The sequence below is a fragment of the Osmerus eperlanus genome, chromosome 23, assembly GCF_963692335.1.
Source record: "Osmerus eperlanus chromosome 23, fOsmEpe2.1, whole genome shotgun sequence".
Classification (NCBI taxonomy): Eukaryota; Metazoa; Chordata; class Actinopteri; order Osmeriformes; family Osmeridae; genus Osmerus; species Osmerus eperlanus.
Window position 1 is genome coordinate 6,429,341 of NC_085040.1, and position 24,844 is coordinate 6,454,184.

Below are 24,844 nucleotides of genomic sequence, written 5' to 3' on the forward strand. Positions count from 1 at the left end.
TACTTCCATCACCCTTGCCTCCATAACCCCTAAATATGAAGATGGCACTTCATGTCAACTCAAAGCTCTACATGTTCTCATGCAGACGGGGGAAGTAGCAGACAATACAGTTAAAGTTAACTTAAGAACTGTTAAGGTTGATTACCTTGGATGGAGTTTGAATTTCGAGAGTATACTGTACAGTACACCTTGATTATGACCTAGCTGTAATAATGAGGTCCAACATTCGTGTCGGGGGCTCTTAAGTGGCTAATCATCAAAATGGCTAATGGCATGAAGTGACTGGCAGAACAGACTGGTCAAGCTAGACTGAGGGCCTCACAGGTCCACCTCGAGGCACATCTCATTGGATGGTTTAAGACCCAAAGCAGCGTTGTCAGTCGCCCGCCCTGCCTCTCGGCCCATCCCGGGGCTGTCATAGACACTGTGCGGCCTGTCTGGGGGCCTGAGTGACAGAGCGGAGCCACGGGGCGGGCGCTGGAGAGGAAGCAGCCGTGTCGAGGAGCCGAGCAAGATACCCCCGGGACCCCACGCTTCACAGCCATGATGTCACTCTGTGACAGCTACTGCCACGTCGGCCGTGGAATGAAAGAAGTGGTTGGTGGGCCGGTGGAAGACCCACTGTGGGTGGGTGTGTATGTGTGTGTGTGTGGGTGGGTGTGTGTGTGCGGGTGTGTGAGTGTGGGTGTGTGTATGTGTCTGTGTGTGTGGGTGTGTGTACGTGTGTGGGTGTGTGTGTATGGGTGTGTGTGTGTGTGCGGGTGTGTGAGTGTGGGTGTGTGTATGGGTGGGTTGGTGTCTGTGGGGGTGTACAGGGGTGTGTGTGTGCATGGGTGTGTAGGTGCGTGTGGGAGTGGGTCTGTGCGGGGGTGAGTGGGGCTGCGTGCGTGTCGTCAGCTGGATGTGCGTCAGACGTGTGAGAGAGACCTCTTCACGTGAGATCCAAGCTCCCATCTTGGGAGAATGTCAGAAGGTGCGGCAGTGTCAACACAGGCACTCACAGATACTTAACCTTTGTGGAACGAGGCGCCAGAGGACCTGACGCCTCCCCTCGCATTCATTACCATAAACGCACTCTCATTAAGCATTCGCAACACGGCGCGGGTCCTTCCTAAACGAGCGTCGAGCGCTTTTCACGACCGGACGGCAAACGGGCCGACTCTTTGTTGCGCGAGAGAAGAAAGGACGGAAACGGCCGGAAAAACACGTCCCACTCCCTCGTGGTCGGCCGACGCGTTCTCACTGTTCCAGCGCCGGCGGCGGCGTCTCCGCTCAGTCTGTCTCCGGGACAACGCGGAGCACGGTGTGGGCGGCGGCGCGTCGCCTGGTGTGATGGGAGTCCGTCGCGTAGACCGATAGGCTCGTTCACACCATCTGCCGCGGGTGTGTGGCAGGAAGGGGGGGGGGGGGGGGGGTCGCTGGGGAGCCCTTTAAATGTGCCCTTGCCGTAATGTGTCCCCCCGCCCTGCCCTTCTCCTCCCTCCCCTACCACCCTCCACCTCACCCCGCGCAGCCGTCAAAGCAGCAGTGTGACCGCCGAGCAGGCCCGCGGCCGAGGCCCGGCCTGTGGGGGCACTGGCGACGACAGCCCGAATGGAGACGTGTCAGACGAGCGTGGAAGGCTCCCTGGACATCTCCTGAGGCTGTAGCTTCTCACATAACAGCGCCAGCAATCCCAATTGACTTCAGTAGGACTGTGACAGTCAATATGTCCTGAGCGCACAACGACAAGCTGTTGCCTTACTGGGATTAGACGTTTCGCCTGAGACGGGCAGACACTAAACGACTGCTACGTTTGAGTTGACACTATCTTATTCCTCCATCTCGCTAGCGGAAAATGGTGGTGTTCTACCGAGCTGCTTATGCTCAGAAAACAGTTGACCTCTTTTTTCAACACTCTCCGTTTTTGTCGTAGAAGCAGTAGAAGTATTATAATGTGTGGAATTAGAAACGCTGGTTATTACTTATACTAGTAGAAGATGCTGTTTCATTCATTATATGTTGCAGTAGAAGCAGCATTAAAAGCAGTGTCGTTAGCACTCGTAGTAGAAGTAGTACAGTCATTACACACAACTGTCACAACGGTCCTACTTGTTTTGACCATGATGGTAATTCCAATGCCAACATTCTTTGGTAAAGAAATGGCATCTGGGTTCGGTCTGTCTCTGCACATTTCTCCTTGAAGAGTCTAGAACACATTCCATCCGGACGGCTTCACACCATAGTTGGCAATTGTTGTGGGAAGCTGCACGCTTCAGACGGCATGATGGGCCCCTTTCCACATGCAAAGGGAGAAAGAGAACCTCGTGGGTTGCTCAAGGTCCTTGTACATACTCGCCCTCAATCTCCCATCCCCCCCCCCCCTTCACAATTAATTTTATCTTTGGGGTATTATCAAGAGGGAGCTTCACAAAGCAGCATGACAGAAAGAAAAAAAAAATATGGCGCAGTACCCCCCAAGGCCTGGGTGGGAACTAATCAGTTTAACAAGATCTCGCACAAACGGTTTGCTTGCTCTGCTTTCACTTGGATGTTTCCGAAAGCGAAGCATTTTCAGCGAGCGAAGGATAAGCATGTTTCTACCATCATGCACACTGAATTAAGTCTAAACACAGACACACACAGCGAGGGGGAAGCACTGTCCCGATCGAGCAGACAAGCTTTGCAGCTCGCTTACATGATGTGACGTACTGTTGGCAACGTGTGACTTAACTTTACATGATACTGTGTTCGTTTAGCAGTAGCTTTTAATCCACAACGACGCGCAAATAGTGCAAATCGATTATTCCAGTTCACTTGCCTTGTGCTCCAAATCAAGAAAGAGTCGCTTGACTGTTTTCAGGGGAGGGGACACGGCAGTCTTGTTGGAGCTTGCGAGATCTTTCAATACTTTGCAAACTATTGACATCAACTAGACAGTTGATGCATAATCCGGGATGCATGAAAATTAATCAAAGCAATGATTGAATAATTATCTCAAGTCCAATTAATTAAACATGCCAATGAACTCATTCTGAACAGCTGTCCTAGCTGCACCACTTAATCACTTGTGAGAATTACCGAGCGCAAATGGAGGACACAGAGTGCAAGCAGTAATCTCAGCAAAGTGCATTGTTTACAAACAGTAATTAATAGCACACCATGTATTAACTGGCTAAGTGACTGGCTGCACTGTCTGGTAATTGGGCAAGACGGTGTCGGGTTTGTTTTCGCCTCTTGTCTCCAAGGCCACTCATTAGGTCCAAGGCACACTTGCTTTTCCCTGGCAAATGTGGGGTTAGCACTGATCTCAACAGACCTTTGCCATGACAAAACCTACATAAAAACATGAGCGAACCCCCTGCATTCTGCAAACTAAATTAGGGGTATGGTGTGGTTTTACTAGAACATTCTGGGATTGATGCCCCGGATCTGGGCCGCATATCAAGACGATGTTCCAACTGCTGTTCCTGTACTTACTATCAATGTCTAAAACAACACATCAAACCGACTTTCAACACTAGACTGCACTAGCACAAACAGCAAAGCACATCTGATCCTTTCCTGGAGTAGGTCACTTGTTTTTAGCTTAGAAGCGACTGCCTTGTTATTGTGTGTGAGTGTGTATTGGGGGTGGGGGGGGGGGGGTACTAGACGATTTGGGTCTATACATTGCATCAACCTACTCTCAAAACAGCTTTAGAGGCTTGCTTTGGACCATGCCACTGGAGTCTGGCGTTGTGCGATGAGGTAATTCCGGGCATCACGTACAGGGCTTTCATGGTTGGCGAAGCTTGACAGTCGCATCGGACTGCAGGAAATGGGCTCTGTGGTTCTGACATATGAGCGGTCTATCTTGGCCAGACGGGGGTCTAGTAGGAATGAAGATAGACAGCTTATAGTGTGGTGCAATGTGTGCCAATTGACACAGAGGAACGGTCTCTATTGGAAGCTCCGCTCCGTAGCGGTGATTTCCGGTCGTATGAATGCTGTTACTACTTCCAGTCCATCATTGATCAGGAAGATAACTACTTCCCTAGATATTCTTTGATGGTAAAGTTATGGGATTTAATGTTGTGCAATGTACATTATTATTATCTGGGTCTTCTAACTACTATAAAAGTATGGTTACATTATGATATGACCAGACAATTGTGGCTCTTCTGAATACACATTCTAATTAACATATTCATTTTAATTCCAATATGACACTCATTGTAATGTAATAGAGGATATTAACAATAGAGCTCAATGGTTATATGCTGGCAAGCAGGTTAAAAGCAGGTTTGTGCTAAATGTGGAACAGAACTATCTCGCTAAGAAAATAACTTCAACATTATTACCCATCACTAATATTTCAATAGTTATTATCTTGCACATTGCATGTCATCACATCTAGAAGAATGTTTCATTTATCAATATGAGGCCCAAAAATGAATTTACAGATTCATAAACACAAATCCTAAGGTTGACAAAATACAAATTCAAAAATTCATAGTTAGGTTTACAGTGCCCTTGCTGTCAAGGACAGTAGAAGTTGTTCAACTGAAACGCAATACAAGTAGGCCTTCTCTGAAGAGTGAATTATCTCTCATACTGTATGTGCGGTTCTGTTTATGCCTTCAGAATTGTCTTCTTTGTAAAGCCGCTTAATTAACCTGGCAGACAAGGCAGGTCAGCCAAAATAATTGTTATTTAATCCGGAGAAGAACACAGCATGGACAAAGTTTTGTGAGCTGCCATTTTCATGTGGACATACTTTCAGCCAATGGACTGAGGCAGAATGAATTTGTTCTAATCCAGTCCACCGTAGGGAGCGTGAATGGATTCTGGGTTTGATGGCTAAGACAGAATACATTTTGTACATGAAAAGCCATCAACATCTAATTTTTCTCAGAGGAAATCGTTGAAGACACTGTCACATCTTGCCTTTTAATTGTACTTGAGTCCAAAATGATCTTCCATGCATATGGATTGATTGAGCAGAAAACTAAATTCCTTTATGTTATAATTTTTTTTGCTGGTTGTGAAGCGAGACACATACTTTGTGTCTTTTTCTGTTAAAACTGATGCTGTTGTTGCTGTCCCGGAATTGATTTCCATCCAAAGTAATTGGTCTGTTTTCCTAGTTTGCTAAATAAGCCGTTACACCAGTGGAGGCTGTGTCCAGCTAAAAGGGCATTGTTGGTGCTCAGCTTCAAATCTAGCATAGCAATTAAATTGACATGGCAAAGTTCTTCGGGTGCAATATTGCACAGGGCTTTCTAAGGATTTCAAGGAATATCAATAACAATTATATCAAGTGACCCAGAAATGTCAAATTGCTCTGATAACACTTAGTATTCCAATTTTCTGCCAAGACATTTGGCCTTGTAGAAAATATACGTATGCCTAGCAAAATCTATAGGCAACATTTTGAAAGCTAGCACTAGAAGCAATATATTGTTCAATATCTAGCTGTTGGATTATATTCATGTAAATTCCCGTAACTTTTTGTATTTGATGCTGTGTTAGACAACATTGGCTCAGTGACACTCTCGCTGTAGCTACATAAATAGGTCTGTATACACTCTTGGTGGTCGAGTTCAAGGTCAGAGGGTTAATATGAGGCAGCATACAGCACTCTCAAAGCTATCAGTGTATGAAGGTCTCATGTGTAAACATGTCCTCTGCAGTGTCGTGCTACATTTTATCCCCTCACCTATATCTCCGTCTCTCCCTCTCTCTAGACCCCTTAGTACAATGCCCACCTCAGCCATCCATTCAAACCTCTCGACCGTGAAATTAGCTTAAGACATAAAACTGTGAATGACACAAGTGTTGATGCAAAACGAGAACACCTAAATGAAGAAGAGCAGCTCGGAGAAAGGTGGTAGCCGTTAAGACATGTCTTGATGCCTGTCTCTCGGCTAGGACAAGTCTAGTCGCCTGGTGTGTGTTAGTGGTTTATGCTACAGTAGGGCAAGTCTGGTCTGCTGGTGTGGACTAGGCCTTAACAAGAGGCAAGGGTCTGTGTGGCTGGAGAAAGGCAGTCTGCATCGAATTTCCGACAGAGAACTGCAAATCTCTTCAAGCTTAGCTGAGCCTCTCTGCGCGTCCTTTGTCGAACATGAACTGCACTTCGAACTTCTATCTCGTTTGGCAATTCAAAAAATATTCAAATGTCCTATTCATACTCCTCCTTTAATTATTGGCCGTCTTTGTACAACTAAAATTCAACATGGCACAAGCGCCGGGAGTACAATCATCCCGTCTATTCTCTTCATCAAAAACGAATTTGGATGTACCTGCTGAGCATCATAACTTACCATGTAAACAACTGCAGGGACAGCGTTCGGATGAAAACATCCATTGTGTCTCGACTAACGTCGTTTTGGGAACGGCACGACATGGATGGGGCTTGATTGTCTGTGCGATTTGCATTTTAAAACGTGGGAGTATGCACCGGCTTTTCAGTAAGGCACTGTGTTTCACAAAGAGAGTGTGTACATGGATGCACTGAAAACGTGCCAATAGAGAGAGCATGTTTAAAGGGACATTGTGTGGGGTGTTCTAAGTGTAGCAAACACAGCAACAACTTTTGCTTTACCCTGTCAAAACAGGTGAGAGAAAAACAAGACTTTGGCAACGTGAATTTATGTTTTAATCTCCTGCCACCTGATTGGTCAAATGTTCTAATGGTCCAATACAATGGAAGGTTGTCCATTGGATGGATGGTTGCCAGGGGAAACATGAGGCTTGTCATCTATCTTTTTCACCCCTATGACAGAATGATGTTCCCTCCCAGATGAAAAGGTGACAACAATGAAAATAAAGATACATCTAAACTGGGACAAAGGTCTTTTGATATAGTGGGCATTGACTGGATTCCCCTGCAACATGTTTCATCGGGGATGGGAAATGTCCTGTTCTTCATACCGTGCATTCCCGGTGGGGTGGGACGGGAGTGGGGGTGGGACGGGAGTGGGGGTGGGACGGGGGACAGGGGGGTGGGCCCAATCCCCAACCTTGCGAGACAGCTGCATTTACCAGCTCACAACCACGCAAGGATCCATCTTGCCGAGCTTGCCAAATTATTAGTTTGTCAGATCAACGTCCTATGAGGAACTACTGGCAGCTACGGGCGTAGTTGAGGTTAGCCCGTGATATACGATGAAAAACAGAACCAATCACTTGCCAAGTATTTTTTGGAAGTCCCAGCCCTTTTCCAAACAGTTTCCAAGGACAACTTCCCAAATGTTTATGTGCAACAAACCATCCGGCGGGTCCGGTTACCCCCCATCCCACCCCATATATCCAACGTTGCGATTCCGGTACGCATTACTTGCTGCGAGTGCAACGTAAACGTAAACGTAAAGGCAGACTGTGATTGATGGGATCTTTTGGAGTGTGTAACAGAGTCAAGAGTGAGTCCAGGAAACTAATGATCCTTGTCTTTTCTTAGATTATGACCAACTTGAGAATCCTAGACACTGGGAAGGATCTCCTCGCGCAGGCTAACCCATCATCAAACATTGCTCACATCCTTCCTGTCCCTAACCTAAGGCCAACATAAACAGATACAAGTAAAAGAGAACAGAAAACTATGATTATATGTATTTTTGTTGTACACTATATATAGTCATGTATTTGGCATGTATTCTAAACAAATGGTATGGTTTACCAATAACTTGTGTCACTGTACCTATCTCATAGACAAAGCCAAACACACTGAAATGCCTTCCATGAGGAAAACATTGCATACTCATCAGATAATTCGCTGCATATGTAAGTACCTTTGGAGTGTGCTGGTCGTAACGGTAAATCAGTTCAATCAGACTGTCCTGGGCTGGGTGTCAGCATTAAATCAAGACCATTCTCTCTAAGGGCTTGGTCATATCCTCCCACCCAATCACAAGGCTGACTGTGGCAATCACAATTCAACATGAAGCCCCATGTACGAGCTATCTGGCAATAATGACAGAGAAGTGCATCGTCATATTAATGTCTTCTGTATTTAAGTGTTTCAGTGAGGCAGAGGTACAATAACTGAAATCATGTCTAGATACAGTATTATGCTGTGTTATGTGCGGACTTTCCTGGGGACTGTTAGCATCCCTTGATTTACACAAGCACACCTGCACATTGACACACACACACGCACAAACACACACAAACTGCACCCAAATGACTGAAGGATGCCACAGGGTCAAGTGGTTTTCAATGCATACTCGAAAAAAGCCCTGACGCTGGCTAATATTTTGTTCATGTGTGTTCGTTCTATTTACATAGAAGATGCTAACTCAGCCTGCTCGCATTGTTGAGATTTTCCATTTGGATGTTACACATCTATTATTACAGTAGGTGGCAAGACCTAGTCACGACAAGAGATTCTCTCCCCCCCCCCCTCTCTCTCTCTCTCTCTCTCTCTCTCTCTCTCTCTCTCTCTCTCTCTCTCTCTCTCTCTCTCTCTCTCTCTGTCTCTCTCTCTGTCTCTCTCTCTCTCTCTCTCTCTCTCTCTTCTCTCTCTCTGTCTCTCTCTGTCTCTATCATGCCTGCTTTTTCGAAGCTCCATTTTACCACTATCTCTATCTCCTTTCCCTGCCACATTCTCAATGCCTCCCCCTCTCTCCCCCCCCCCCCCCCCTCATCTGACAGTCCCGGTCTCTCTTCCTCTTCCTAGCTCGCTGACGTTAATGGTGAGACGGTGAAAGCTCCTTTCATTACATCCGTAATAAACGCTGTTTATTACCGCCCAGACAGCTGACGGGCGGCATGGATTCAGCCCGGCCCACCTGCCTCTGACGAGGCGGCGCAGCCACCCGACTCACCCCCTCTTCTTCTCCCGCGCCGCCGAACTGTGCCGCGGTGTTCTTTCCTCCCTTTTCTTCCCCTCCGCGCTCATCCTTACTCTGGCTCTTTAATCAAGAGCAATTCATGGCGCGTGTGCTCGTCCGCGTAGGCCTGCGAGTGTGCTCGACAGGGCCTCTTTGAAGCCGAGTGGCTCGAGATTGTGAACACGACACATCTGGGGACTTTCGGAAGGGGAAGGAAATGACGGGAGGACGGTGTGTGCCTCGCGGGCGACAGCCGTTGAGGGGAAACGTGGTTGAGCGCGGCTTTTTTGTTGTTGTTGTTTTTGTTTTACACCGATTCCGATAACTGCATTCAGATCAACATGGTGGCTCTCGGCACTGTCAACAATACACGCATACAGCTTCTTGCCTGACGAATTTACTCTGAGGCTTTCTATAGATGAAGAAATCAATTTCGGTCAAAGGACCGCAAGATCATCTGCATTATTAGACTGTCCATGCCGCAGTTCATTGTCAATGGTTTATGGAGCCACGTCCACTAATTGTTATTGCTTGTCAAATCTTTTTTTGTTCTTATCTTCCAGGGCCATCGTGGTCATTTCCCTTGATGGAATGGATTAATAGTGACGTCAAACACAAAAGCTGACTAGAATTGACTGACAAGTGTTGCTGTGGATTATTTCACGCAAAATCCTCCTTTACGAATGGCAACGTGTCGACAGGTGAGTGAATCTTGTGAAAACAGGGTACAGATCAAACAGCCATCTGGACATCTCTATCACACATGGAATAGCATGTACTATCACCTACATGTGTACAGCGAACGCGAAGCAAATGTCAAAAACGGGAATGTCTACAATGTTGAGTGTTGCAGACCGTTTCAACACAGCCCAGTAATTCAAAGTGATTATTGTTAATATCATTCATATTGGCGAAATTTCACTCCAGCTGCTGAAATGTGCTCATATCTATCGGCGGGGGCTGGCTCCGGCACTTTTTTTCCCTTGTACAGAGGCGACAGCAATATCTCGTGTCCTTTGAGTTTATGCAAAGCGCTCCCTCTCCGCTCTACAGAGCTCACTCAGAGAGACCGTGGCAAATATCATTAAATGCTCGGCTAACATTTTTTCTTTTGCTCCCCACTCTCTCTCTCTCTCCCTATTCCTCTGCTGGCTATCACTCCAGAGCAGCGCGCAGGGAAGAGAGAGTGCATTGATCTGCCAAAGTGAGCTGCCATTTCGCGTGCCGAGTCTCTGAGGCACCCCCTTCCCTTCCCTCCCCCCACCCCCTCACCCACCCCCCACCCCTACACACCACCCCTTGCCCCTGAAAGGGAATTACTTATTTCACCTGGCTGCCTGGCTTAGCGGACTGGCGTGCTGGTGGGTGGCCCCATCGGGAGAGAGAGAGAGAGTGTGGGGTGGGGGGGGTGGGCTGCTGGGGCCCCGATTGGTTCTTGGCGGGCAAGTGATAAGCGCTCCAGGGCCCCTGTCTGTCTTTATCTCTCTCTCTCTCTCTCTCTCTCTCTCTCTCTGCTACCCCGTTCAGGGCCTCTCTCTACTGTTTTCTCCCTCCTTCGCAGACCCACAAATGTGAACTTGCTCATTTGCACATCCACACACAACCCTCTCTCTCTCTTTCTCCCTCTCTCTCTGCTTCCCTACACATGTGTGAGGGACTAATAATAACTTTTGCATTCTGGCGAGTCAGCCTTCCTCTCCTCGGGCAAGAATGAGAGTATAAAAGTAAAACATGGGGCCCTTATTGAGTTGGAAATCACTAACCGTGGAAATCACAATATAGGGATTTAGAGGCTCCCCAGCCAGGGTGCCCTGTGTCCACAAAGATCTCCCCTTTACAGAATGTCTGAGGCACATGTTGAATTATCACTGCAACATGGCCTCCCACACGTGCATCTGTAATACATTGAGCATACATTGTAGAATAATCTTTCCTCTATCATCAACTGATTTTCAAGAGTCTGACCGACCGTACCTTTAATCAACTACCTGACACACTTTAATTGGCCACAAGGCCAACTCCTTGGCGCGGTACAGCCCAATCTGTTCCTCCAATCTTGACCCTTCACAATAACCCGCATGCCAGCCACACCTCCATCCCCTCTGTCTCACAAGTCCATCTCTCTATCTTTCTCTCTCCCTCCCTCCCTCTCTCCCTCCCTCCCTCCCTCCCTCCCTCCCTCCCTCCCTCCCTCCCTCTCTCTCTATCCCTATCTCTCTCTGCCTCTCTCTCTCTCGCTCTCTCTCAGCCAGGCGCACACTCATCTCCTCTCTCTGTCTCCCGATTCCTTCCTTCTGTGACAGTCTCATCACACTCTATCAATCAGGCTTCCCAGGGCCGGCCGGAGCGCGCAGCACGGCGCAGCTTGCCCAGGTCTGGGCTCATCAGTGGAAGTCAGTCTCCCTCTCTCTCTCAGTCACCTCAGAATTAGGGTTGCCAGATCTGCCGTGGCACCGCTCAACCCCCCTCCTCCTGTCTCTTTTTCTCAGCAGACTAGATTTTTTTTTTTCACTTGTGGAACTGATATTATATATGTGAAGCTTGATACCGCAACGAATACGCGGAATTTGCTGGACGCGGAAGAAGTTGCATGATTTAGTTTGGTGGTCGTGACTTTGGTTGTAAATCATGTATCGTGTACCGCAAACTGTCTTGCGCTGACTGGTTTGAAATGAACTGGCCAGAAATGGTCTGGCCAGACTGGTGATGGGTTTGACTGAAGAGAGGTCCTCTCTCAAAGGCAGCTCATCACAAGTGAGGGCGTCTGCACTCATGGTCTTACCTCCTCCTAGGCCTCATCCTGTGGTTGTCGTCTCAGGAAAGAGAACTGGAACAAGAGAAGAAACAGCAGACCTCAGACATGTGATCTCCATCAAAGATGAACCGACGCATAGTATAACAATAATATGCAATAAAACCTCATGAAATCGAATTTAACAAAACATTTTAATCAAAATAAATACATAAAAATGTTTGATCAGCCTGAATCTGATTGACTATTGTGACTAATATTGTGACTAATACAATTGTTCTCAAGATCGCTTATGTTCATCACATTAAGACTAAGATTACATTAAGAATATTTAGAAAATTAACATTGTAAATAAAACTGTCTTGCAAGTGTTGTAATACTAATACAGTAATGGATAATGTAATGCATATCTCTTCATTTTGTCATCACAGATGTCTGAGCAGACAATGTGAATGATTCAAATACTGATTGCCTATGTGAGCTCTAATGAAAACTGTATTAATTAGATTATTCTTAAAGCAGAAATATATATATATATATATATATATATTTACTGTGTTGGGGAAGATCTGCTCCGGTTATTTCCTGCTAAATACATTAGCAGATGCTACTCTGCCCATATAAGCCTGTGGTCTAATAGTCTTTGAAATGATTAGCTGCCTATTGAAGCATCAGGAGGGAAATTCATTTTCTTTGGGTTGTAACGACAAAATGAGACAGGGTTAAAACATTATTTTGGGGGGGCTTAATTGAGTATGGTGTAATTTGAGCAATTACATTTTAGGGTACAATGTGTTTTCCCATTTGGTAACATCGGGCTGAGGTAGTGATGATGTTTGCCATGGCAAGACCAGGTTGTGTTGAACTTACAGATATTTCAGAATGACAAATAGCTTTTGCAGTGTGTTTCTGCTGAAGTTTGGTGTTCTAGTCCAGATTTACAGCAAGGCTAGATGATGTAGAATGAGGAAGTCAGTTTGGAATCAACCTGAACGTCTTCCCATCTGAATATCCACAGCAGACAGATTGGCATAAACTCCTGCTTTTATTTACATAGAAAAAAATATTCTGCAGGTGAACACGGAAGAACATTTGTAGTTAAGCGGGTGTCCCTGCCATTAGAGCCCTGACTGAAACAATTAGCGTGGGCCACCGAGTTCCCCTTCATCTGTCCATGCTAATGAACAAACTCTAAAATATAAAACAGAGCGACATTAAAGCGACTGCCAGTTTTGATGTGTCGCGGAATCTAAAATGAGGCTCGGATTGGACCCTGCAATCATAACACGGTGTCAGAGATAAATGTGGAAGGAAATAACAAAAGGCTTTTGGATGGATTCTCTGCCGCGACATGGAAGTGTTCGGTGGAGGAGATTCGGAACGACATGGGGAAAGACGGAGAAGGAAAGAAGCCCAAAGAGGAAGAGAACAGCGAAAGTGAAAAGGAAGCTACAGCACAGGGGACCCCTGTCCAGGGCAGCCATATTTCATTACACTGCGTTGAAGCTTAGGAGGCAATCAAGCATATTTAGCCCTCGTCGTTTCGCCCCCCGAAGCAATTATTACTGCCCAGTTTTTTACTGTGCTCCGCCATGGGGAAAATGAACCGCGGTACTTATCTGCTCATTGCATACACAAGTGACTGGGGTGGGGGTGTGCTTGTATGTGTGCATCATTGCTTGTTTGTGTGTATGTGTGTCATTGAGTGTGTGTGTGTGTGTGTGTGTGTGTGTGTCAGGGCTGCTGACCACAACCCGAGCCACAGCCTCTGAATCCATTAGCATTGTAACATCAGCACATTGTGGGGACAGCGAGGTGAGCCGTGGGAGAACAGAGAGATAACCGTAAAAGTGTCAAGCAGAAAAGAAAAAAAGAGAAAGAAGCCATTGTTATTTGCATTCTTATTGGTGGAGACCAAATTGATGAGGGGTCAAACGGCAGAAGGTGAGGGTTTATGACCTGTGCATGGCTATGCTGACTGCATCTCTGATATATCTGACTGTCTACCCTTGTCGAGGGAGAGTGGGGGGGGGGGGGGGGTATGGGGAGGGTCTGTGTCTGATTATATTATCATTGTTGGCAATCGATGAAAGTGAGGGATGGTCCGTCGCTAAGCAGAACGTACGGGGCATGTTTCTGAAGCTCCGACTGTACCCTCGAGACTTCTCAGTGGACCTAGGTGCTTGTAGGTGATAATTACCTCACTTTCCCAGATTAACGGAACCGGGTCCTTTTTTTCTCTGGTGCTGGACTTGTTGTTTATTATAATTAGCAACGATTTAAGTAGTCTGCAGGGCCTTTAATGTGAGGATTTTAATGTGTGTGTGTGGGGGGGGGGGGGACTGCAGCTTGTTTCTGATTGTTAAACAACAGCCTGTCAGCACCTCTATGCAAGACCAGCAGTAGCAGCAGTACTTAGTGAGTGGTGGATGGTGTGGGGGGGGGGGACTCTGGAGGATACTGAGATCCTGTAATAACGTTGTGAGGAATGAGCTGCATTCAGGTGTTCGCTTCTCTATCCCTTATGTACGGTGTTTGTCTATTGAGACGTTGTTTACAACCCGAGGACAACCCGGGAGCGAAAAAAAAAGACAAGTCAGGACGAGTTGAAATCACAACACCTGCCTTCCACGTTGAGGTACTCGAAAGCTTTGTTGACATAGAAAACAAAACTGTCTGGATCAAATTGGTGTCTGAAGCCAAACATGGTGAAAAAAACTGGTGAAGAAAACTGGTGATGCAGAACTTGACTGCCTAAAAAGGAGAGCTGGGTATTTCAATAACACGCCGTGGCTAATGTCCCCTCGTTTGGGAGGGCGTCGATGCCAGCAACAGCATTAGGACCCACCTAGGGACTAGCTGGGAGGTTGGGATTTTAGCATTCCTCCATTTTCCAGCTCCATCCTCTAGTTCCCCCCCCCCCCCCCCCCCCCCTTCACTACACCCTCCCTGCCTCCGCCAACTCTCAGCCCCTTGCCTGTCGTGATCATCAGCATTATGCTCCCTCAATGGGCCTGATTTATGCTGGACAGTCTCCTGTCCGCCCAGGATGGTCATGCCCACTCCATCACCATGAAGGCCCTGATAAGATGGGGAGGAGGTGGACCTTACGGAGAATGGTAAACATTTCCGAGGTTACGATTTGCGATATGGCGATATTTGCGTGCGAGTGAAAGTTATCGTATGTCAAACTGTGCACCTCAGGTCTGCCATGAGCCCTCGTCGAAAAGTGTGAGGGGTCAACCCCTTTTTATCCCGTCTGGGTTTAATGTGAGAACTGCTCTTCGTTCGTCGCAAATTCCCTCTCTAAGACGCAACAGAAGGGGCGTGTTGAATTCACAGTTAGGATCCATCTTTCTCCACGGAGTATACCAAGTAGACTTTGATCCAGGCTGATCAGCCTTTGGGCAAACTGTGGCCTCTATCTCACCCTGCTCCGCCATTCAGCAGGCTCCCATTACACGCCACTCACGCTTGATTCACACCGCCAACAGGAAAGGCCGCATGATTATTATTATTTTTACAGAAACACGATGACATATTATGTAACGTCCCGGCCTCCTGCTGCTACCAGCTTCCATGTGTTTGCACTGTTTAAAAACAGGCGATACAAATGTTCCATCTTCTTGTTTTTCTATGGAAACTGACTAAGGGAAAAACAATCCAATATTAGTTAGATAACTTCCCAGAAATATTTGAGGAGTCTCATTTTTAGCTACACCACTTTTGAATTGCTTCTTTTTGTGTAAAGATCTCTCATATACGAATATAAAGTAATAACCTTCCGAGAAGACATATAGACCAAGACAACTAAGGAAGTCTCACGCCAGTGTTATATGGGCTGGAATGCACTGAAACCATTTGGACGGACATGTTTCCCATGGGTTGCTCACTGTAGATAACTTGGATACTTACATTTACTTAAGCTTACTTAAGCTTACTTAATTCAGTTAAAATGACTGAGGTTTAGGAGGAGAAGACTAACTCCCTTTTCAGGTCATCTTTAGAGAGATTGAAGTGTTCTGTAGCCTTGAGCAGTTCTGTGTTTTTTGATCGCCACACCTGACCAGGCTAATACCACATTCAGGAGACACAACATTCACTCAGATGTGTTCAACGACACAGGCCCATGCCACCCTCAGGAAGGAGAAATCCAGTCATTCGTGAACACAAGACTGCGTACGTAAAGACGTACCCAAACACACATGCACACGCCCCTCCCTCTCTGTCTCTCCGCCCCTCTCTGTCTCTCTCTCTCCCTTTCTCTCCCCCTCCCTTCACATTATCATCAGGGCATATGTGAATGCCATGACAAGTCCATTCAGATCCCTTCTGTCTCAGACGCACTGAGCAGAGATGGGAGGACTGTCTGGAGAATGCATGTGCGCCTGTGTATCCCTTTCAGGCACTTGTCATGTCAGAGACAAGCTATGAGATACACTATTATACACACTGGTAACTTGAAAACGGGTTGCGGGGTACACAAGGTACCGTAGCTAGACACTCAGTTATTGGCTGGAACAGACGGCTACAGAAAGACATTAAAATCACCCCTCGGAAAGATTATTCACGACAAATAGCCCCGTGTTTATATACCTCTAGTGTCACAGGGCAATAACGTGAGAGGATGAAGATGAATTGAGTCAATCCCCTAGCCCTTGTCTCAATCTGTGAGGTGCCGAGTACAGCAGGCTTCAGCCTGCTGTACTCGGCACCTCACAGATGGAAGCCGCTGGAGATGGTCTCTCCATAGGAACAGAGCCCCGCACGCCACAGCCTTCTGAGGGATGGGGTGGTGGAGTGAGACCCTCTGACAGGCAGCACCGTGGTGATGCGAGGGGAAAGGGGGGGGGGGGGATGTTCGGAATCCTCTAGCCTCTATCCATCACCCCCCTCTGCCAAAGACACGGGCCTCCACACAGACGGATGGCACAGGGGAGGCTGAGCGTGGGTGCGGCCAGGTGGGGGACGAGATCGGACGGGCGACAAGGGCGAGGATGGGCAGGGGGAAGATGGAAGACATGTATTCAAAGAAATGAAAAATGGATATTACAATTTATACAATGTAATAATGACCTGATAATAAATGAGCTAAGAGGTGTAATGGAGGGGGGGTGGGGGTATTTGGGGGGAAGACACGCACCTTGAGTGAGCCCTCATCTGCATGTCCAAAAAAAAAAATCTGAGTGCAATAAACAAACAAACCTAATTCTGGATGTCATTTTAGATTCATGCCCCAAAGGGATAAAACTGCTACAAGCAGGAGACTCATAGCCTTCTCACTGTGTTTTTCATTCAGTGGAGGGCAAAAAAGAAACATAGAAGTCATGTTGCTTGGAGTTAGGGAAGAGGATACCATGTTGATAGACTGCCATCTGCTGGTTATTAATATTTATAACGAATACCTGCCATTTACACAAACATTACAGTAAATGCACGTATAAAATAGATAAAGAGTGTTGGGGGTTTTTGTGTTTTTTTTTTTCTTCTTTTGCCCATTTATAAATATAGTGTGAAAGAAATAACTCTTAAATGAGGTATGGGTGACAAAGTTTCAGTTTAGTGGGATGAAAGAAATAAACAATCCCCTGACCAACGCAGCTGAGCAGTGGTTCAATGTATGTTTTATTCATGATTGCCTTTAATGTACTCTTTAGAGAATTGAGTCGTGTTAATTTAAGAGAAAAAAAAGCTTGCATTGGGTAAACAACTGATTCAAAGCGTAACTAAAATAGAATTCCCAGGGTAGAATATTGCCATAATTGTATTAATTTATGTATGTGGTGTGTATACACCCAAAAGGTTGCCATAATGTAGCTAATTGATTCATACTGTTCACTCTATGATCCAAGTAGCTTTGGATGTTGTTCTCGAACGTCAGTAAAAACACAGGTTTGTGGTATTGCTTTGTGCCCCCCAAAAAAACGGCATCGATCTGGCAGATGTGCTTGGTCTTTTACAGCACGTATGAGGCATCACTTCTGGACAGTGATCTGATGAGACACAGCACCACCTTGTGGATGTGTTGATGATGGCTGACAGACAGAACATCACTGTATACATTCGGAGCTTTATCATGAGTGGATAAGTTTGGTATACAGTTATAGCTTTAGCATTAGCCTTGTATGCAATATGAAAAGAAGCACTCGTCTGATATGCAATATGATGATTAGCATTAGCCTGATTTACAGTGTAAACAGTGGCCTCATACTGTGTACATTATTAGCATTAGCATTAGCCTGATATACAGTCTGAACAACATCATTATTCTAATATAAAGTATGAGCATTAGTATGCTACTGTATACTGTGTGTTCAGTATTATTAGCCTGTTATACAGTACAATATGGGCATAATAATTAGCCTGATATGCAGTATGAACAGTAGCATTAGCCTGGTACACAGTACTAGCCTGGTATGCAATTTGAGCAGTTTGATAAGCTTATCATGTTTTACAGCAAGTGGAAAAACCAAATGTCGTCAGGCACAAAAACACATTCGGTGCGAAGGCCCAATAATGTGCATATTTTATGCAACAGTGGACTTCATCTGGGACAGTTGTTACCACTGATTAAAGCGAACACAGTTGCTTTCAATGTTGGTTGGGAGGTTATCAGAAGATGTCATTCCTTTAGTCCTTTTCTAATCCCTTTGCCAGATATCTCTGGTCGGTGGGTTTCGTTCACTAGTCATTTCTATAGAAGTCTTAGTGTGCTTTGGTGAAGTTGGATTCACCTTTAAAAAAGGCTGTCTGAGATCGTATCCACAGCAAACAGGTAGTTTGAAAAAGTCATTAACTGGGATTGTGTTGTTTTGGTAATCAGCTAAATCTCTGGGTCTTTGCCAAAGAAAACCACACCATTACAGTTATGCTATGCATCTTTATTGATGTATATTCAAAGTATAATCAGATGATTAACTCGAACCTTTCTGCCTCATTGCTTCACCTTGTGTCAGAAGGCACTGTCCTTGGAATAATCACTCCAAACAATGTGTGATAAGGCGCCTGCAGTAATCATTGCTCTTCTTAACCACAATTTTCAAGAACAGAGACAAAGGATGCAATCTAGCAATAATCAGACTGTTTGCCGGTACATTTCCCCCATCAAACATCTATTTCTCAGAAAACCTTTTTTAATTTTTTTCATTATTACCAAGCTTTTATCTTCGAAATGTTGTTGCTGTTCCGCATGGTTAAATGTCAAATTGTCCTTTTTGGAATTCCACAGTCAGTCAGCATCTCTCTCTATCTTTCCAGTGTTAAGGTAAGCATCACATTAAAAACAGAATGGCAAATAATGGAGAACAGTGGGTTTCATGTGGGGTTGTGTAAAAAGCCTACACCTCCATATGATGATTCAGTGTCCGTTATGCAAAGGGCCCACAGTCCCTGGGTCTTTCAGGAGTGTAGGTCAGGAGAGGGATGTAAAAGACCACTCACCCCAGAGTATCCCTTCCTCTGCACCACATTGATGTTTTTGACTTGAATTAAAGTGTGCTTGTGTGTGTGTGTTTGTGTGTGTCTGTGTATGTGTGCGTATGTATGTGTGAGTGTTTGTCAGGGAGGGAGAGAGAGGGATGGATGGAGGCTGGGGGACAGACCACAGCTGTGTTTATGCTGGCCTAAGTGTGTGTTTGTGCCAGTGGAATTGTTTGTTGGTAGAGTTTGTAGGCTTGCATTTCCCCCCTGCTGCTACTGCTGCTGCTGCTGCTGTGAGGGACAGAGTAAAGCTGGGGAGAGATATTCCCAGAAGCTTACGTAAAGCCACTGGACTTTGTAATAATTCATGGAGCAAAAAGCCCTGGGTGAACTCGCCTTGCAATATTTATACCCCCCCCCCACCACTACCACCAGAATGTGCTCTCTGAGCTCTCAGGACATGTCACTGCAAAGGCCAACAGTGTGTATGTGTGTGTGTGTGTGTGTGTGGGGGGGGGGGGGGGGGCACTTTTTTTTTTTCTTCCCTTTTTTCTTTGTTGTTTCTTTATTTATTTCCCCCAGACTGGTTTCACATTTAGGATGGGAGGTGTGGTACTGTGAGATGGACCCCATGATTTATTGTTGTCACACCCAATCAGCATGTGCAACGGAATGGTTCAAGTCCTTGCTCACTTTATGTGACGAGTGGTGCTCTTTCTGACACATTAACTTTGTCCGTTATTATTATTTGATTAATCCGTGCATTTTGGTCAGAGGTAATGTCATGCTGTTGGATTGAATGAGGGGGTGTAAATGAGATGTTACGGGGGTAACGGGGGCGTGTAAGTGAGATGTCTTTCTTAAAAAATTACAGAAAGGAACCGCTTAAATAAAGTGCGTCCTAATAATATATCTCTAATGCCAGTACTAAACTCATGATGTGGACTGGTTTGACTGCTTGACATTGAGGTCAAATCTACGCAGTGTGTCTTATATCAAGATCCCATTAGGCTGCATTAAAAGTTCATTAGGGCTTGGACAACGATGTCTATATGGGACCTGACTGAAAAGTCAATGAGATGCTTAAAAATCCAATGTGAGAGATGACAAGGTGGTGATCCAGTATTGGACAGTGTTTCATTAAAGCTCACAACCTTGACGATATGTTTTTCAAAGTGAACGATGGCCACTTAAGAGGTGGAACATGTCGTGCAGACCGCATGTGGCGTTGTGGTCGAGCGCCGGCACACCTACCGTGAACCAAGACTCCTGCGGCGGGTTCATGCAGGTGCCAGCATGCTGCCCGATGCCCGCGCTTCCCCTCGCCAACACACCAGAGAGCCGTTGGCCCCGTGTGCCCCACCTGGAGGAGGAGGAGACGGGAGGAGGAGATGGGGGGAGGAGACGGAGAGGAAACATGAGGAGGAGACAGGAGGAGGAGACGGGAGGAGGAGACGGGAGGAGACGGGAGGAGGAGACAGGAGGAGGAGACGGGAGGAGGAGACAGGAGGAGGAGACGGGAAGAGGAGACGGGAGGAGGAGACGGGGGGAGGAGACAGGAGGAGGAGACGGGGGGAGGAGACAGGGGGAGGAGACGGGAGGAGGAGACGGGAGGAGACAGGAGGAGGAGACGGGAGGAGGAGATGGGAGGAGGAGACGGGGGGAGGAGACGGGGGGAGGAGACGGGAGGAGGAGACGGGAGGAGGAGACAGGAGGAGAGACGTCAGGAAGAGGAGGTTGCATTCGAATCAAAACCCTCCTAACCCCAGGCTCAGGACCACAAAAACAACTCAGCCTCACACGTCACAATACGTCAGTATTTTTTTCTTTTCCGCCGAATCATCTCCGCCACAAACTTATGAACAGTCTTTATGTGAACCCGGCGTGTTCACATAAATAAAGTGTTGGAGCACTTATCCTGTACCTGTGTCCAAAGACCTCAAATCCGACGTGATTTGGCTTGTGAGGACTGCATTTGCATACGGCTCCAGTCTTGTTTAAAAATAAGCCCAAATAAGCCCACACTCGTTTTCTGTATTTGCATATAGTTTGGCAGGGGCGCACAGGTGTGGACGGGAGGACGGGGAGTGTGGCAATTTTTTTTGCATGAGCAGGAAGGTGGGTCTGGCAGGCCTCCCTGTTGCCGCGGGGGCCACGAGTGATGGCGCTCCATGCCTCGCTGTTGTTTTGGTCACATGACCTGCAGAAGAAACGGTCCCCCCGAGCGCCATAATAAATCATCACGGCTGCAGCTTGGCTCTCGGTTTACACACACACACACACTGTAGCACACACACACACACACACACACACTGTAGCACACACACACACACTGTAGCACACACACACACACACACACACTGTAGCACACACACACACACAATGTAGCACACACACACACACACACTGTAGCACACACACACACACTGTAGCACACACACACACACACACACACACACTGTAGCACACACACACACACACACACACACACACTGTAGCACACACACAAACACACACACACTGTAGCACACACACACACACACACACACAAAAACAAGAGCACATACACACATACACACTAGATCATACACATATACACTTTAGTACACACACATACACACACTGGAGCACACACACACACAGGAGCACACACACATTCAGAGTAGAGCATACACACAGAGTGATGTGAATGCTAATACCGTAAGCCTGACAACAGATAACCTCATCCGATGTGACTTGTGAGTTTGGGAATAGCTCAAATTTTCAGAACGGTATCAATCATTATAGATTTAGGTCATGCTGTCAAGAAACATGTATCTATGAATCGACTTGGCAGCCGACTTCCATTAGGTGTTTCTTCAAATGTGAACTCTAGTTCCCAGCTTCAACTACAACTACTTCAACTTACTCCATCTGTCAGAAGCATAACCTTTTTTGCTAACAATAGAGGACGTGTCAACAGAAAGGGAGATGTTTGAGGAAAAGGGCTATCAAAAACACATTGCGGTTGGGTGTTAAATAATAAAAGCAAACAAGTACGAAAGTGGTTTTAAACGCTGACACCTTAAGTTTGAACAGGTCCCAAACAGGAAGTCCTCCAGTCACTTAAATGGATGGGCTTTAGTCAAACAGAAACCACTTACAGGACGCAACCTGCAGCATCCAAAATGACAACACGAGCACCCCCCCCAACCCTCCCCCCCCGGGACACATTTGTACCTGTCGCCTCGTATCTCCTTCCTCTCATCACACCTGCTCCCCCCGTCCGCTTTTAAAAGCCCGTAAGAGGGGAGACCGTCAGATATCCTGGACTGGAATGTTCTGTTGAGGCGTCGTCGTAGGGTCGCGCCATTGAACGTGTCGGAGAAGAGGTGCGGGTGGAAAACACACGAGCTTGGCAAAGCTCCCCTGAGAGGTCGCGAGCGAAGACGAAGGAGAAGCGGAGGGGGGGGGGAGAGGGGGGAGAGGACGCTTTTCGAAACCTAAGCGGAGAAAATAGCACACTTTTCTTTTTTTTTAGCCCTGCCGTGTTTGAGGAGTTCGTCGGAAATTATGTCGACGTAGGGAGGAACTGCCATGCCTCCCTGGGATGTCAACAGGGACTGGTGGAGGCAAGAAGGCATGCCAATTACCACTGTACCCAGAATCCTCGAGGGCGAAGTGCAGAGGGAGGGGGGGGGGGGGGAAGTGGAGGGGTTGTTGATAGACTAAGGCTCTTCTGAAAATAATGACTTTCCAGGAGATACATGAGAGAAGTGAAGTACAGCTGCAGGTTATTCAAGATCTGAGTTGATTTCATTTCGAAAAAGTGGTTTGTGTTCGGTTACATGTGCATAGTTTAGTATTAAGCATGTTGAAATGAAAGACAACAGTAAAGTTTTAAGCGGCATCTGTTTTTTCTTCAGAATTAAACCCCTATACATGTTCATGTTGGGGGGGGGAAAATGTGAATAAAACAGCTATGCACGAACCAACTGGTTATTAGCATGAATTGTTTCTCTCTTTCTTAATCATCCCACTGTGAATGTATGCCTCAATCAACACTCACTGTGTGAGCAAACATACACCCACACAAGTACCGTTATATTCCAAAGACATGTCTTTTTATTCGTGTAGAGTGAAGTACCAGAGCTGTGTGAGGCTTGTCAGCAAGAACGCTGGGCTGACACCTTGCTAGCTGGAATGACTGCACCATTACACAAACAAGGGTTGTAATTTATATTGCAAATGGGTGTTTTGATTTGCCATATCATGCTGGGCTGTTGTGTTGTGTTGTGGTTATACTGTATGTGTGCCGTGCTGTCATTGTGTGAGTGTTGTGTAGAGTGGTGTGGGGTTCTGTAGAGCAGTGCTGGGTTGTGTGTAGAGTACACAGTGTAGAGTAGTGTCGTGTTGCGTAGTGTACTGTAGTGTAGTGTACTGTCGTATAATGCAGTGTAGAGTAGTGTAAAGTAATCTCTGTAGTCTGTAGTGTGGTGTAGACTTGTGTAGTGTAGTGCTGTTTTGGAGTGTACAGTAGTGCAGCGTAGCAGAGTAGAGTGGTATAACAGTAATGGCCGGTGTAGTTCCAGCAGGTCTGGTGCTCATCTGTCAGGCGTGCTGCTGACTCCAGGGAAGGGTCCACATCCCGCGGGCGAGGAGACCGGCGAGAGAGAGCCTCAGTTCACTGAGCACCAGCTGCCCTGCCGGGACGGCGCCAGCGTGCGTCCGGCGCGCGACTGCGAGCGCCGGCCCGACAGGAGACTGCTCGTCAGCTGCCCAGAGAGAGCCCTTTCTCAGCCAGGTTTCTGTGTGCGTGTGTGTTTGTGGGTCTGCGTATGTGTCTCGGTGTGTGTCTGTGTGTGTGTGTCAGTGTGTGTGTGTGTATGTGGCAGTGTGTGTATGTGTCTGTGCATGTCAGTGCGCTTGTGTCTGTGTGTGTGTGTGTGTGTATGTGTCAGTGTGTGTATGTGTCTGTGCATGTCAGTGCGTGTGTCTGTGCGTGTCAGCGTGTGTGTGTCTGTGTCTGTGTGCTAATTCTGCACGTCCCCTGGCCAAAAATCCTGTCTTTTTGGGAACGGGGCAAGCCAAGCACGTCAGGGCTCTGACCGGGTTCCCATGTCCAGTCCCCACAGGAGAGCGCTGACGGAGGCACCAGAAGGGGCCGCCTGTTTCCTTCACACTCAGCACCCAGCAGTAGCCCTGCTCACACTGAGGGGGGCGCTACTTGCATGTTGAAAGGACAGCGCTTGTGTCGGCTGGTTCATGCCACTCCGCTCGCCGCGGAAGGACTTGAATTGGAACACTGAACGCCGGAGGAAGGATTCTCAAGTTCAAATGCGGGCCATGTATAGAGGCAGATGTATTGCAAGTCTTCATCTTTAGATGAGTTATGACATTGAAAGACTGTGAGTGCAATTATTGAATTGAACTGCCATTAGCAAGTACTATATCCAACACTGTTTCTTTTTAAGGGTGAGTAAAATGTCCAGCCATTTCAATGTATAGTAGTCTTGTCACTGTACACTGTTAGAATGATAGAGCTTTGGTGAAGTGGATCTTACCTGTTTGGAATAGTTGATAGCAATGCTGCCTCGGACCAAAGCGGCAAAAGAACAGAACTCCTCAGAATTTCCCTGTGAGAGAGAGAGAGAGAGAGAGAGAGAGAGAGAGAGAGAGAGAGAGAGAGAGAGAAGAGAGAGATGGAGAGAGAGAGACATGGTCAGGCTGGGCCACCACAAACACACTCACATATCCACACCAGGGTAGGACATACAGTACAGTCCTTTTTTTCTCTTTCAATATTTGAGGTAATCCCTGGAAAAGGACTCGCTCTCCCTTTTCCCAACACACACACACACACACACACGTGCGTGCACACACCGACACAGACAAACAC

The 24,844-nt window shown here is 46.7% G+C and overlaps 1 protein-coding gene across 29 annotated transcripts in view; it reads right to left on the minus strand.

Moving 5' to 3' along the window:
• LOC134009783 (receptor-type tyrosine-protein phosphatase delta-like) overlaps positions 1-24,586 on the minus strand; it is a 209,177-nt gene extending 184,591 nt beyond the window's left edge. For all 29 annotated transcript variants that reach the window (XM_062449460.1, XM_062449458.1, XM_062449453.1 and 26 more), the window contains exons 1-3: positions 24,510-24,586; positions 20,221-20,329; positions 11,578-11,622 (exon numbers count right to left, since the gene is read on the minus strand). The gene's annotated coding sequence lies outside the window, so the exon portion shown is untranslated. The remainder of the gene's footprint in view (positions 1-11,577; positions 11,623-20,220; positions 20,330-24,509) is intronic.
• Positions 24,587-24,844: the final 258 nt, after the last annotated feature.